Raw genomic sequence first — 15,616 nt, 5'->3', positions numbered from 1 at the left:
GCTTGGTAAACTATCGTGGTCCACTAGTACCAACCTTAATTTCTTTTTAAAGAAGTCCTATTTGTAAGAATTGATATTAATGACTATTACTCTTTCTTAAAGGTCTTCCAACAAACAAAAAATTTGGCTTTAGAATAAAATTCATTCCACCATGCAATTACCATAATGGTACCTTGGATCCTTTCAGAAATCTAAGAATAATCCATGGGATTGTTATGATCTTGTTTTTTCTGTATCCTGAAACATTTTGCTATTTTATTATCCTAGGATTTATTTTATCATTATTTATCAACTATTCCCAACTATGCTGAAAAAGACTAAAATAATAAGAAAATGGAAGACTTACGGAATCACCCAGAAGAATCATGTAATAGTGAAAAAAACAGTTTTCTGTTTGCATTGCCCTAAGTATGACATCATCTTTATAAAAGTAAACAGCAGTTTGGAGATATCTTTGGAGGTTTTTTTTTTTTTTTTTTTTTTTTTTTGGCTTTCATTGAACACAATTGAAAATTCAGAATTTTTCGTTTTTTGACAAAAAAAAATAAAATGACAGAGGAAAACATTTCACAATCACTAGACAACTCTGAAGATGAATGCAAAGAGACAGAAAGCAGCACTCTAGAGTGTAATGGTGAAACTGACTATACAGGCAAAATCTCAAACAAGTCTTTAGATGGCAATATCAAAATGAAATTTTCTCAAACGCAAGAACTGATGAATGAACAATATATTTCTAAGAACAAAAAGGGAATATGATTTTCACATTAGCCATTCAATAAGAAAGTATTTTATTCTGCAATACTTTAGGACAAGGACCTGAACCACCCCATTTTGCTAAATGAATATGAGACAGTATTCTTTCATTAAGTATAACATTTGTACTCCAACATTTACTTGATGCAGTTCATTCATGGACAAATGCTGAAGGCCAGTGTGTATACAAAGATGACTAGGAGGAAACAGATGACACAGAGATGAAAATAATTCTATGGATTGATCATTCTAATTGGTATTTATAAATATAAGAATAAAAATACTTTGTGATTATGGAGCAAAGATGACAGCCATTGTCTGATCAACAAAATCATGAGTTCTCTCTCCCACAAATCAACCAATCTACAACTATAAAAATGCAACAACAGCCAAGCTGGGGCCACTGAAGCTCAAGGGAAGAGGAGGAGAGACCTATGGAGTTCATGAAGGGGGAGAAACCACAACGAGAGAAAGAAAAAACTGCTTGGAGGATTTCGGGCCATGGCAGCCTTAAAGGCTGGAACTGCTGAGCACATGGTGCAGGAGCCAGTAGAAGCCACAGCTGTACCCTTCAGATGGAGTTGCTTGCAGGTGGCAGAGGAGAAGAGGGCCTTGGTGGCCCCCAGGACAGCAAGACCACTAATAGGGTTCCCGTAAACCCACACAGGAGCAAGGAGCCAGAACAGCTGAAAAAGGGGAGCCGTAAAGAAGCCAGTAAGTCATCGCATGGGACCCATGCAGGACCCATTGCACATGAAGTGTGGGTGGGTAGGGATGGGCCCTCCAGGAGGAAACTGGGACACAGCAAGGACAGCCAATCAGACCCCCAGTCAGCACAGGATCACTCAGAGGAGACTGGTCAGGAATGCAGAATTGCATGGGGCTGCAGTTTGATGACAAGATTCAGGCCCAGATCAGAGTTTCTACACAATCCAGGTGCACTGGGTCTCTGGAGAGCCAGAAGTACCTATAAGGTCAACCATTAAAACCTGAGCCACACAAAAAGCCTTCCGTAGGGAAACAGCAGCAAAGCAGCCATTTAGTGCAACAACACAGCTCAAGTACTGGTTCCCACAGGAAGTTCACCTGTTTTAGAAGTAAGCAAAGGACAAAATATTAGTTCAGGCCCAGGAACACCACCAGTGCCTTGGGGCCATCAGGGGACCTGGGGTGTGGAGCCAGAGACCAGACCCCTGTCCACCACCAGGCACACCGCCAGTGCCAAGGAACATGCCAAAAACATCACCTCCATGTGAGTGGCCCACCACAGCTACCAGGGTTTCCCCGAAAGTGGCTAGATGCCATAACCACCACACAGATGGTCCACCAGCCACTGGAATGCACTGATACAAGGATAGTCACCAGCAGAGACCAAAAAAAAGAAGAGGATGCCTCTCTCCACAAAGCCCATTCCAGAGTGACAGAAGAAGCATCTGCTCTATGATAATATTAGGGGACCTGAACACACCTGTCAGCATTGGACAGATCATCTAAGCAGCAAATCAACTGAGTAACCATTATCCTTTCAGAGGGAGAGAAGAAATCTAGGGTTATCAGTGGTGGGAGGGAGGAGGGAGGGGGGATAGCGAGAGACTGGACAAGAGGCATAAAGAATAAGTACAATTTGTAACAATACATATACTAGTAATATTGATTTGATCAACACAGAATCCCCAAAATATGTATAATCAATTATGATTAAATTTTTTTAAAAAACATGAGCCATTAAAGTTTTCAAAACTGTCAGTTTTAATGACACAAGTCAAGAATTAGAAGTAATGATCAAAACAAAACCAAAAATTTAAAAACGGGGGACAGCCCCTTGGCTCACTCAGGAGAGTGAGGTGCTGGTAGCGCTGAGGCCGCGGGTTTGGATCCAATATAGAGATGGCCAGTGCACTCACTGGCTGAGTGTGGTGCAGACTACACCGTACCAAGGGTTGTGATTCCCTTACCGGTCAAAAAAAAGAATTAGAAGTAATGATAACCTAAAATCTACTAGGAGAGTAATTAAAATCTAGAACAAGTATTTACAAGATAGATAGAAACATTCTCATGTATGCTTAAGAGTTAACATGTGCCATCAATATGTTTCGATAAAAAATTTAATTTGAAAAAACACACAAAAAAGAGTTAATAAGCAATTAACTGAATTCAAAGAACACTGCCTATTTTGTGTGTATATGTTTTCAAACCAGAAAAATATGAAATAAAAATTTGGATTTGCTATATTAAAATTTCTAATAAAGTTTTTCACCATTACTTTATTCATACTTCTGTAAGTTTTTTGTAAAATGACTTAATATAAAAAGATTAAAATAGTCTATTGGACCAAGACAGTAAATGTGATGACTGTTTTTCTTCATATACAGAAGGTTAAGTTAGCTGACACTGGTTACTGTTACTTGGAACTAAAGAATCCTAACTAATTCTGTCAGCTACACATATTAACATCTATAAGCAAATCTAATTTCCTTTGGAAAACCTCTGAAAAAAAGACTGCCCTCTGTCTATATGAAAACTTACTAAATAAAATATTCAGCCATATCTACACCTTATCCTCTTACAGCAGTAATTCTTGAACAGATATACTGTACAGTCACATACGGGGTTAGGGTATGAAGTGAGCACACAAGGTGAGAATTATGTATAGTCAAAATTATCTTAGAAAATAATCCCTTGGGAAGTCCAATCGTCTCTTTTCCTCTAGTATTTGAGTAGCTTATGGTACTTCGAATAAACACCAAATGAGAAATTTAGCTTGCATTTGGAGGTGTTTTATCAAAAACAAATATTTCTCAACACTAGAATCATATTTACTATAGTCCAATGATAACACTATGAGAGGCATTAAAAGAACTGAGATCAACAGAAGGACAGAAGACTTCTATGTCCCTTCTCAAGCTCAATACGGAGCAGACATTCACTGAGCAGGTTAACCTTATTTATTTTTTGATCAAAATGTACAATGGTGAATTAACCAAAGCTAATGCTACTACACACACCTCTGCCCTTTAATTTTTCTGGGTGGATGTGGGCCAATGAGTGCTTTCTCAGGATTTCTTTAGGAACTGTGGGAACGATTTCCTATCTTGGCTGTACAAAGAAACTGTTTGTCACTGGAACACACCTACTTTACTTATTAGGTAATTACTAAGCTATTGGCTAAGATCTTTAAGTGCCACCAAACTGCCATCTTGTACTGAAGCAGAATACCACTGTCGTTCTTCTTAAGAGGTCCCTCTACTTTCAAATTCCACAATCCCACCTGGATAGTCTAGACCAGAGTCCAACAATGCCAGTCAGTAAATATTTTCTTATATCTTAATTCTATGTTCTCTTTTTATGGGCTTAGTTAAGAGGAAACAGGCTTACCACAGTCCTCTAAGAATATCTTTGGCTGAAACACAATTATTAAGTTCTTGCTCTCACTGTTCTTACCTCAAGGCTAATAGTTGAGTTTCTTTAGTCCTTTACAATAGAATCTACTTTTTCTTTTTTTCTTTTTTTTTTACCAGTAAGAGGATCGCAAGGGGATCAGAACCCTCTGCACAATGTTGTCTGCTCCATGCTCAGCCAGTGAGCACACCAGCCATCCCTATATAGGATCTGAACCCGCGGCCTTGGCGCTCCCAGCGCTGTACTCACCCGAGTGAGCCAGGGGGCCGGCCCTAGAAACTACTTTTATTTATTTATTTATTTATTTATTTATTTATTTATTTATTTATTTAATTAATTAATTAATTTTTTGGCTTTTTTGTGACCAGCACTCAGCCAGTGAGTGCACCCGCCATTCCTGTATATGATCCGAACCCGCGGCGGGAGCGTCGCCGCGCTCCAAGCGCCGCACTCTCCCAAGTGCACCACAGGCTTGGCCCGCTAGAAACTACTTTTAAATCCTTTCATTTTCTTTATGGCTTTCCTTTGAACTCTTTTCCAAGCTTTTCTCATCCCTATTAAGTACAATGTGAACTAGTCATGACTAGATGCTTGACCAATAATAAATAAAATGGTAAAATTAATTTGTAATTCCTATATTCTTAACTACTTTGTATCCAAATATTATTGTTATTTTAAAGTTTGGGAATTAAAAAGCTGTAAATTAAACAGAATTATAGTCTTCATATTATACTTAAATAAATGTACTACTGCAATTAAACACACTCTTAGAACACAGTAAATCCTCGATAATGACAGATTTTTGTAACAGTCATTTCTACATTTGGCAGTTTTCCTACTTCCAGCATATAGAAATAGAGATGGGAATATTAAAGAACAGCAAACTGCAGTAACATGTAAATATATTCTTCATCTAAAGGCGGCTGATAAAAGCTCACAAAAACAGAGATAAAGAAGAAGAGATAAAAAGTGGAAGGGAGTGCATTAAAAATGACAGAACTGAAATAAAGTTTGAATAACTCTCACAGCTTCCAAAAAGGAAAATCTGGGCTGGCCAGTTAGCTCAGTTGTTTAGAGCAAGGTGTTGATAACACCAAGGTCAAGGGTTCGGATCCCCATACTGGCCAACCACAAAAAAAAAAAAAAAGAAAGAAAGAAAGAAAAGAAAAAAAAGGAAAGACAAATCTAAGTTTAATCAGTCTTTAATTATCCTTACCTCTGATATTAAGACTGCATGAATGGCTTCAATTTCCGTTCTCATAAAATAAGGTAATTCTGTTACAAAAGAAATAGCATATACTGAATATGTGATCAACACATGAGGCATAAGCAAGCATTTTAAGGAAAATATATTTCACTGGGTTTAAACAGAATAGTAGGCAGGTATGAGAGCAAATTCAGACGTATACCACTTGATTTTCATCACAACTTTCCATTGCCGTTAATGTTGTTCATTATCATACAAGTCATTATTTTGCCTCTGTCCTATACCTTAGGATGTCTACCTTTCCTCCCTTGAAGTGCTCATTAAGTTTTGAAAACTGACACTCTTTCTCTGTTGACTTCCCCTGTAATTTTAGATGAAACTTATTCAACTGGGAGTTAAGGCCTTATTTCTAACTCCTGCTTCTAATATCAAATAATTAATGACCTGTAAACAAAAAATGAAAATACACTAAAAGAACGCTTATTTAAAGCAACATAGATATAACTTAATAAAAATAATAATGAGCTCAGTCTGGTTTTATACATTTGCATTTAAAAGTAGAGTCAGAGCCCAGTAGTGCCAAAATAGCACCATTGATGCTGTCAGAAAATTATCATCCAGTTATTTTTTTCTAGGTATTAGTGTTTTTTCATTACTCACAGCACTCTAATATTATAAAAATAACTTCTCTGAACTATAGTATAAGTCAAAAGAAAATACAAGCAGCATGCAATAAATTATATTGACAAAACACCCTTGTTTTAAAAATCACAGGTAGGGTTGCTTCTCTGGTTGTTTACACATTTTGTTTGAAACTCTGGCTGTCTAATTGCTACCCTGAAGAAAACAAAGTACAACCTAATCTGTTTGGAATGGTTGTTTTTAAAAGCAGCTGGAACTGTACAATGTGTCATCACAGTAAGTAAAAATATAACTGAATGTAAAAACAGCTATGTCTCACTAACAAATAATACACGCAAGACAGAAAGGGCAAGAGTTACCAAATGTTTTAATTATCAGTTATTTCTATTGTTACAAAAATAGAAGAAAACAAAAAAAGTGACGACTTATCATATACAATTCTAACTGTGACAAAATGAAGGTGGTCAAAATTCAGATCTGCCCCCAAAATGAGGGCAGAATAAGTGGTGGGTGTGAATGAACCAAAGGAAACTAAAGTCTACTCCACCTGGGAGCAGTTTGACTCTGAGATCTCCAGAGTAGCCCAAAGCACGAGAACCAGACTCCTCCCGCAGACCCCCGTGCTCATGCATCACAGAAAACTAACGGGGAAGAGTCTGAAGGAGGAGTGGGAATAAAAAGGGACGGGGTGGGACTCGTCTGCGACATGTCCCCGTCTGCTGTCGGACGTTCCCAGGGTCCCAGGAAAGCCCTCCCTCCCCTGGCTCCAGCTCTTACTTTCCACGTCCTCCATCGCCTCCCTCAGCATGTTCTCTGTCCGATTTGAAGTCTGGCCAGTGACGGAAGCCAGGCCACCCCACACTCGACCCAGAGACTGGCCCACGCCGGCGCCGAGGCCCCCAAGCCAGGACGACATCGCTGCGGGTTTAGAGAACGACCCTGTCAGCTCCGAAGAAAGCGTCCAGCGCCGTCGGACAACCCCGCCAAATGTCCTGGAACGTAGGTCTTCACGGGACTAGTCCAGATCCAAACGGTCGGAATTCCACGCACAACACGGGGTTCCCTGGCAACGCCGGCTTCCTTGGCAACGCCGGCTTCGCGGGGGGGGGGGGGCTCCCCCCAAGGGCCGGGTTCTGCCTGGAAATGCTGAGGCCTGGCCCGGAACTTTGCCAGGGGCCCGCCTCTAGTGACACCGTCACCCACGCGGGGCCTCTACTCACTCCCACGACTTCCCACCATCCGGACTGGGTCGCTGCTTCCTCTGCTGTAGTGACATTCCCCAGTCCTGTGGGCCATTCCTGCCAACTCGACGCAGGCGGCCACGACACCCGCTCTGAAAGCGGCTGCGGAGCAGAGAGAGGCGCTGCGGTTGCATCATCCTTGTGTACATGAGCTGCATTAGCAGAAAAAATAATCCCATGATCAATACATCGGATCCTATGTAGGGATGGCTGGTGCGCTCACTGGCTGAGCACGGTGTGGGCGACACCAAGCCAAGGGTTACGATCCCCTTACCCGTCACACACAAAAAGGGGGGGGGTGGCGACCTCTTGGCTCACTCGGGAGAGTGTGGCTGGGTGCTCTGTGGACAGGGGTTCGGATCATATGTAGGGACGGCCTGTGAGCTCACTGGCTGAGCACGGTGCGGGCGACACCAAGCCAAGGGTTACGATCCCGTTACCGGACACACACACACACACACACCACACACACCACACACACACACACACACACACACACACACACACACACACACACACACACACACACACACACACACACACACACACACAAAGTTCAGCCTTTGCTTAAGTTGTTGCAGCATACCCAGGGGAAAATACACAACAGGAATCTAATTATGTTTAGATAACACAGAAAAGTGAAGGTAGAAGCTTAAGAGATTTAAGTCCCAACAGTCAGTAGGTAAAAATAAAATGTGATCTATTGTTCATATACGAGAGATAAGGACAGAAAGACTTGCACATCTCAGGTAGGTTTCTGAATGGCTAAACTTCAAGGATATAGAGGAATATATTCTTACTTTTTGGTGAAATGAGGAATCAAGTATTGAGGAATTTCTAAATGAATGATTTTCGATCTGTTTACCTAGTTAAATAAACTCTGCAACTTAATGGCCAAACAGTAAGACTTTCTCTTTAGACATATGTGGACCTAACTGACCACATTTGTCATTTGGCTAAGCATACTAATGATTTTACTTATTCACATTTCAATCGATGCTCATAAGTAAACCATTACCTTGTTTTATCACTCTGCAGGTGATATTATTGTACAACTAAACTTAAGAGCTATCCTAGTTTTATTCAAATAATAATGATGGTAACAAATTGCAAAAACCAATATATGTAAATTCAAGTTCATATGGGACACATACCAAAATACTTAAATCTAGAAGAAATAACAGTTCATATTCTGATTTTGTATATCAACAGCTATGCAAACAGACACACACACACACACATACTTAAATTGACATATATATATATTTTTTCACTATTATAATGTGTTTATTTAGCAAAATAAACTTGAAGAAATTTTCTATTAAAAAACAAGAATATATCCAAATTTTGGATTTCCCATCTTCTTTGGTATTGAGATCAACATTCAGGATATAAAATATTTTATTTTAAAAAGTTTAGTCACTAGGTCTACAACAGTTTTCCATATAAGGAAAATACAATATTAAGTAACCTGTAATCGACTTATTGATCAAGCCATGAATGCAAATACAAGCAACCAATTACATGTGGGAGAGAGCAGTATCATCAAAGAAATATTCATTCATAGACATATGTTTTCTACTGAACATGTCTTTTAAGTTTTTAATGATCTTCTGCCATCTTTTTTTACTAGGTAACCTGAATAGCCATCCAGATCCTGTAGTAACAGTTCCTGCTATTCACATAACTAAAGAACTACTTCTCCAAGGAAGCTGACATCATCATACCAGGACTTAGCAACACTCATTTTTCAGCATGCTCTTAAGAAAAATCATTACATTAAAAACAAAAAAAAAACAGATTTTGTTTCTTCTAACACTAGTAGTATACAGACTACTAAATTAGCAAAGCCAAACACTTCGAGAAGCAGCATGGGACAACTGAACTACTTTTATTCCTTTAATAATTTCTTTGCCTGCTCCAGTTCTGATTTCTCCAAGTCCCTGCTTTCTTGTGTGAAAATACCTTCTCTTAATTTGTTAAAATAAATCTGAAAAAAAAAAATTCCAATAACAAACTGGGGCAATTAATCTTTTTTTTTTTTTTTTTTTGCCTAGACCCTTATAATCACAAAATGATCAAGCAATTTATAGCTTTGGTGCTAGCACTGTGACTGGGAACAAGAAGAGTACAACCACAATAAAATACAGCTATCTATTAGAAGGACTGCATAAAGACATCTTTGGCCATGGAGGCTCTGGGCCCTCTGGAAATAAGTCAGTTGCATTGCCAACATGACAAAGAAAATAGCAATGTTCAGAATCAGGAACAGTCTGGTATACGAAGCAGACAGTGATGGGCTCTGCTGTGAGTAGCTGTCACCATCCGTACCTGTCCAGACTGGTCTTTCATCAACCCCTCATTTTTATGTTTCTCATATGTTACATCGGCAAAATCTAAAAGGTCTTTCATTTCTTCATCTTCATCTATGGGTAGTTCTTTCTGTGCTAAAATCTGAGCTTTTTGTCTAATCTTTTTCTCATTGACTTCAATCTGTGCAAAAATATCAGGAACAGCATCTACAAATTTATAGCATTTGCCTGCCCTTCGGTTTTTCTTTGATTTGCTTTGCTGCTGCTGCTATTGCTGGGATATGGCAAAAATCCTATCAATGGCCTCCTCAGTCTGTCTCTTGTCTGAAAATCTTAGCAGGCGCTCAGCAGTCTTCCAAAAGCTAGCTGTGTTCTGGACTCGGGACAGGGTCTGCTTCTCCAGTAGTTGGAACACTGGCTTAAAACGCTGCAGGTTCTGTTCAACAATAGCAGCATAGTCCTTCACCTCAGGGACAAGGGTGCTCTTGATGGCTGAATTCCGGTCAAACAGAATTTTCTGACGATCTGCAATGACCTGTGCAAAGGCAGACTGTCCTGTGGTCTCACCTGTCCACAGGTAAGTTGCATAGGCATGTTCACTGGTGGCTATGAACACATCCAGTTGCTGAGAGTCTCCATGGATACTGAAGCTCTGAACATCTACAGATGGCCCTATGAAGAGGGAAACTGCCCTGGTGATGGGACTTCAAAGGTGCATGGTGACATTCACAGTTTGTCCCATTGTAGGGATAGCCCCGAGGGTATGTCACTGAGGCAAAGGTTGCTTTCTCACTGTAGCCAGTATCATCCATCCAGTACATTTTACAGAGACCATCTCGCTGCCTGATGAAAGCCCCATGGACCCCATCGACCATTGTCTCTTCAAAAGGTACATCCACATTGTGGAAGAAGCTTGCTGCTGTCTCCAGAGGGCTCTCCCCTCCCAGGTGTATTTGGTCTACAAGGAGAAGCAGCTGTGGATGCAGGAGGATCTGATTCCTCTGAACATTCTTCAGATTGAGCTGGGGGTTATAAGCTCCCACACCTTCTCCTCGGATGAAAACCACCCCATTTTTCTCCACTGCTGCAACCGCTCTCCCCTGACAGCTTGCTGCCAGGTCATGCTTGTATTTAGACCATTTTGATGAGCAATCTTCTGTGACCTGACCCTCCCAGGGAGAAAAGCAGCTCTTTGACACAGCTGGGGAAAACATCAAAACGTTGTTGAAGAAGGTGTACTTTGGCCCATAGAGAGCCTCAGTGATGAAAGGCACACCACTGGGAGCAAAAGTAAATGAGTTTTGATCAGGGTGTTCATGCCCTGCATTAAAAGTTCTCCACCCGTTGATCCAATCCTTGTATTTGTTTCTATGGACAATGTCATATATTGCACGTCCCCCAAGTTTTCCTGACTTGAAGGAAAGGAAAGATCTATTGATTTCTGCAGGCAGTGCACTTCCGTAAGTCGCAACACCCCAGTCTTCAAAATAATGCAATGTAGGGCTGCCAAAATCTGGAGGAGGAATGGATTTCAAGCTGGCATCATACCAGAGGAATTCTGTGTGTAGGGTACACCAGCGCTGCCCTTTGGACGGTGTTCCTGTACCGTCCACCACTCTGTTCCTTCTGATTTGGTCAGCCAGCCAGTTACCACTGCCGTTACGCATGACAAATTTATCCAGGAACACTCGTTGGCTTTCTGGACCATAAAACCAGTTGTAATTTGAGTCCGCAATAGCCACAGTCCTTTGAAACCCTGGCAGGATGTTTCTGTACAGAAATGCAAAGTGTTGTTTAAGCCACGGATGGCCAAAGTCGTTGATGCCAAAGTGCCTCTGAATGAGAAACATCTACTGGAAGAGTGATCGAGTGGTGTAGCTGCCATGTGCAACTTCTTCATAGAGGGAGCCGTCTGTCACCTCCCGGAGCAAGACCAGAGATTTCTCCATGATGGTCAGAACCTGTTTGGTCCATAAGTAGGCTTCTTGAAGATACCCTTGATTCATCAGAACTAGGCTTCCTGTGAGCAAAGCCATGCAGGTGGTGGGCTGGTGATTGTGCAGGTATTGAAATCCCATCCTCTCCTGCATGAATTTCATACGTATATCCCGAGGCAGTGGCAATCACTTCAGGAAACTTCTCCTGTTGTGTCTTGCTCAGGTAGTGGTACAAGAAGTCACAAGCAGTGGCAAAACCAACCAGGGAGTGAGCAAGCGGGACCTCATCCCAAGGAGCATCCTTCAGCAGCTAGGCCGCTGCCGTCCCTTCCATGTAGTCTCTGGCCGTGTCTCGGGCTCCAGTGCTCTCAGGATACAGCACACAGAACATGGCCAAGGCACCCAGGTCGCTTCCGTAAGTGTCATTCCAGCGGGCGCTGTGATCCTTGGGCTCCCAAGGAGGCAGGCGCTCCACAGGGCTGGGCAGCGTGGTGTGCACGGCCTCGGGGCGCCGGCGGCGACGTGCTCGTGACAGCCGGCCGCCCTGAGCTGCAGCTCCGCCACCTCCGCCCTGGAGAAGCCCAGCAGCGGATGGCTGTCGTGGCTGGCACTGGTGAAGGGAGTCGTGACTTCCGGGTTCCCGTCGGTGAAGGAGGCTGACACCAAGCAAAGCGAATCTGTGAAGAACACACTGGGAGCCCCGTGCGCGAGTCCTCATCGTGGCATCCGATCTCCACATCTCCAAGGCAGCCAAACCGGCTTCGAAAGACCCGCTCCCCGCCGCGGCTCCGTCCTCTCCGGCGTCGCCTGCCAGCCTCGTCCCAGGCTCCACCGCCCCTTCCCGGCCGCCTCACTCCATGGCGCCCGGGCCCCGGGATCTTAACTGGACGTGTAAGTTCAGGAATCAAGTCCACGCATCTCAGAGACGTTTGTTTTCTTCCCACGTTGATTTTAATGGAAAAGTCAATTTAAAAGCTGACAACAAGCTCACGTGTGTGCTGCAGTCTGCGTTTCCACTTCTTCTCGCCACTTCTCTCTGGTTTTCAGGAGATTGATCCTTTGGAACCAGGTGAGTCATACAAATGGGTCATGAATGCTGTGGAAACCAGTGAGGGTGAGTGATAAGACAGTTTAATAACATTCGTTTAATTTTTCAGTAAACACTAAAGATATGGTGCCAAAAACAGTACCATAATAATTTTCATTTAACTTATGTCCAATATCATTGTCAGTGAAAAAATCAATTGTGTTTCTTGAAAAATACAATAAATGTGATCCTATTTGTCAAAAATATAATACGGTTGATCTTGTGCCTTCTGGCCTTTTTTCTCCAACTTGGGCGCTTTTTTCAAACCGTTTTTGATCTACTGCCTGAGACTGGGCGATCCAACCCAAGACAAGCCACATATCTCGGGAATTCTATGTAAATTTAGAATCAAAGTTTGTCAACTTTCTATTCCAGACATTTTTAGTTTTTGCACATGAGAATGCTTATTAAAAAGTGACACTTGTCTGGAGTATTTTCTGAGAGTAAAGAAGACAATTTACAGAAACAAATCATGCTCTGTCTTACAAATAATACTTTTTGGATATCCATAAAAGTCAAATCCTAATCTATCCTTCTCTTGATTTTTGAAACAGTTTTGAACAAGATCAGAGAAGAATGGACAGGGGGAAATTGCTCCTCAGTAACGGGTTTTTTCTCTTGGGAATTACAGATAACCCGAAAGTAAAAGTAACTCTGTTCTCTGTATTTCCAATTGTTTATCTCATTATTGTCCTGGCAAATTTTGGAATGATCATTTTAATTAGGATGGATTGGCAGCTTCACAGGCCAATGTATTTTTTCCTCAGCCACCTCTCTTTCTGTGATCTCTGCTATTCCACGGCAGTTGGGCCCAAGATGCTGGTGGACCTGATGGCTGAAGACAAATCTATTTCTTTCATTGGCTGTGCTCTGCAATTTCTCATCTTCTGTATCTTTGCAGATTCTGAGTGTCTGCTGCTGGCAGTGATGGCCTTCGATCGGTACAAGACCATTAGCAACCCTTTGCTACTGTCAATATGTCCAACAGAGTGTGTTTCCTACTCTCGGCTGCAGTTTATCTGCTAGGAATGACAGATGCCTTAATACATACGACCTTGGCATTCCACTTATGTTTCTCTGGATCTGATGAGATTAATCATTTCTTCTGTGACGTTCCTCCTCTCCTATTGCTATCTTGCTTAGACACACAGGTCAATGAGCTGGTGATATTCACCATTTTGGGGTTCATTAAACTGAGTACCATTTCAGGAGTTCTTGTCTCCTATTTTTATATCATCCTTTCATTCTTAAAGATCCACTCTGCTGAGGGAAGGATCAAAGCATTCTCCACCTTTCCCTCCCACTTAACTGCAGTTGCAATTTTCCAGGGAACTATGTTCTTCATGTATTTCTGGCCAAGTTTATTCTACTCTCTAGATCAGGACAAAATGATCTCATTGTTTTACACCCTTGTGATTCCCGTGTTGAACCCTCTGATTTATAGCCTAAAGAACTAGGATGTGAAAGAAGCCCTGGGAAAGCTGAAAAATAAACTTTTTAAGTAAATAGGTATACACTGTAAATAAATATGCATTTATATACACACAGAAATGCACACTCATTGCTTTCTTCAAATTGTGTATTATAAAGTTGTCTCAAATACCTTAACTTAATATAACACACATTTTACTAATTCACAGCATGCTAAAATTTTGAAATTTCCTAAATAGGCTATACTTTATCATGTGCCTTCAACTTAAATAAAGTTCTCTCTATTTTTGTAAAACTTTCTTGTCTCTGTATTAGTGTGCTTAACTTTCATTTGTGTGCTCTTTATTTCATGAATTAATTTAATTATTCTGAGAGTTATCAAGTCTTTAGGATGTGCCTTTTACACTGTTGTGTGCTTTTCATTTTATGGTAATTCATTAGTTTCTATGCTAATGAATCTCATAATGTAGTGAAACTGGAAACATTAAACTTACAAATAATTCCTAATAAACTATAAAATGCAATTAAGCCAAAAGGCAGCATACTCAAATACAAGGAAGATGTCTAAATCTATATTACAGAGGAGAAAAGATTCTTTGAAATGGGGACATTTAGTTTCAGATCTAAACAATGAGTAATATACAATGGGGGGTGGAGAGAAGAAAGAGGTATATATGGAGAAGCTGAGAAGAAGAAACTCAGGGGTGTGCTGGACAATGCTTTGCCAGAGAAGAGGAAGCTCGGGATGTAAAAATTAAAGCACAAAGGGAAAGGCCCCAGTAAAGTTCATCTTTGTGTTGAAATTCTCAGCTCAGTCACTTCCACTCTACTTTTCTTCCCTTCTTTCCCCTCCTCAGACCTGGTGAAAGGCCCCTATTTTAGATTCATGATTAATATTCACCTAAAGGTATTATTCTATTACTCTGCTTATTAAGCTATTGACTCCAAAACGAGACTGAGAGCATTCTTGTCTTAAGGATTGTGTATTTTATGCCTGTCATTCCAGCACTTGCCTAAGACACAAGGCTAAAACATAAATAATTAATAAAAATCAATATACACCATAAAATTTTTGAGTGTTTTTTAGATATCAAAGTATAATTAACTGAAGGCCAGATGTGTGCCTTGAATATATATTTTATAGCTTCTGAGAAGGTAAATAAAATGTTGTGAATGCTAAGATAATGTTGTAATCAATGTGCATGTCTACAAAGACATGCATAAGGATTACACAAGAAGTAAAGAACATTCATTTGGTTACTTTGTTTTTAGGGTTTTTTTGGGGGGTGGGTATTTCTTTATTTATTTATTTTGGAGGCTGGCCAATATGGAGATCTGAACATTTGGCCTTGGTGCTTTAACACCATGCTCTTACCAACCAAGCTAAACTGCCAGCCCTGTCCTGGGTACTTTCTTGATGTTTTCCTACATCATATGCCTCTGGCCAAGGGAGAAGTGAATTGACAAAATGTGGATATGGCCATATATTTGAAGGATCATACAAAACTCAATGACACTCAATAATTCATTGCAATTATACAAACTAAAAGACAGGTATTCTAGCTGCCACTTTAAAATGTCCTTGTGTGAAAACATTTCAGAAT

At 40.8% G+C, this 15,616-nt stretch overlaps 2 pseudogenes; one reads left to right on the top strand and one right to left on the bottom strand.

Annotated features, from left to right (window-relative positions):
• Positions 1-9,346: 9,346 nt before the first annotated feature.
• On the bottom strand, positions 9,347-12,901 carry LOC134391795 (dermatan-sulfate epimerase-like; annotated as a pseudogene).
• A 256-nt stretch (positions 12,902-13,157) lies between these two features.
• LOC134361094 (olfactory receptor 5W2-like) lies at positions 13,158-14,086 on the top strand (annotated as a pseudogene).
• The last annotated feature ends 1,530 nt before the right edge of the window (positions 14,087-15,616 follow it).

Source organism: Cynocephalus volans, chromosome 12 (assembly GCF_027409185.1).
Source record: "Cynocephalus volans isolate mCynVol1 chromosome 12, mCynVol1.pri, whole genome shotgun sequence".
NCBI lineage: Eukaryota > Metazoa > Chordata > Mammalia > Dermoptera > Cynocephalidae > Cynocephalus > Cynocephalus volans.
This window is presented reverse-complemented; position numbering and strand designations above follow the sequence as displayed.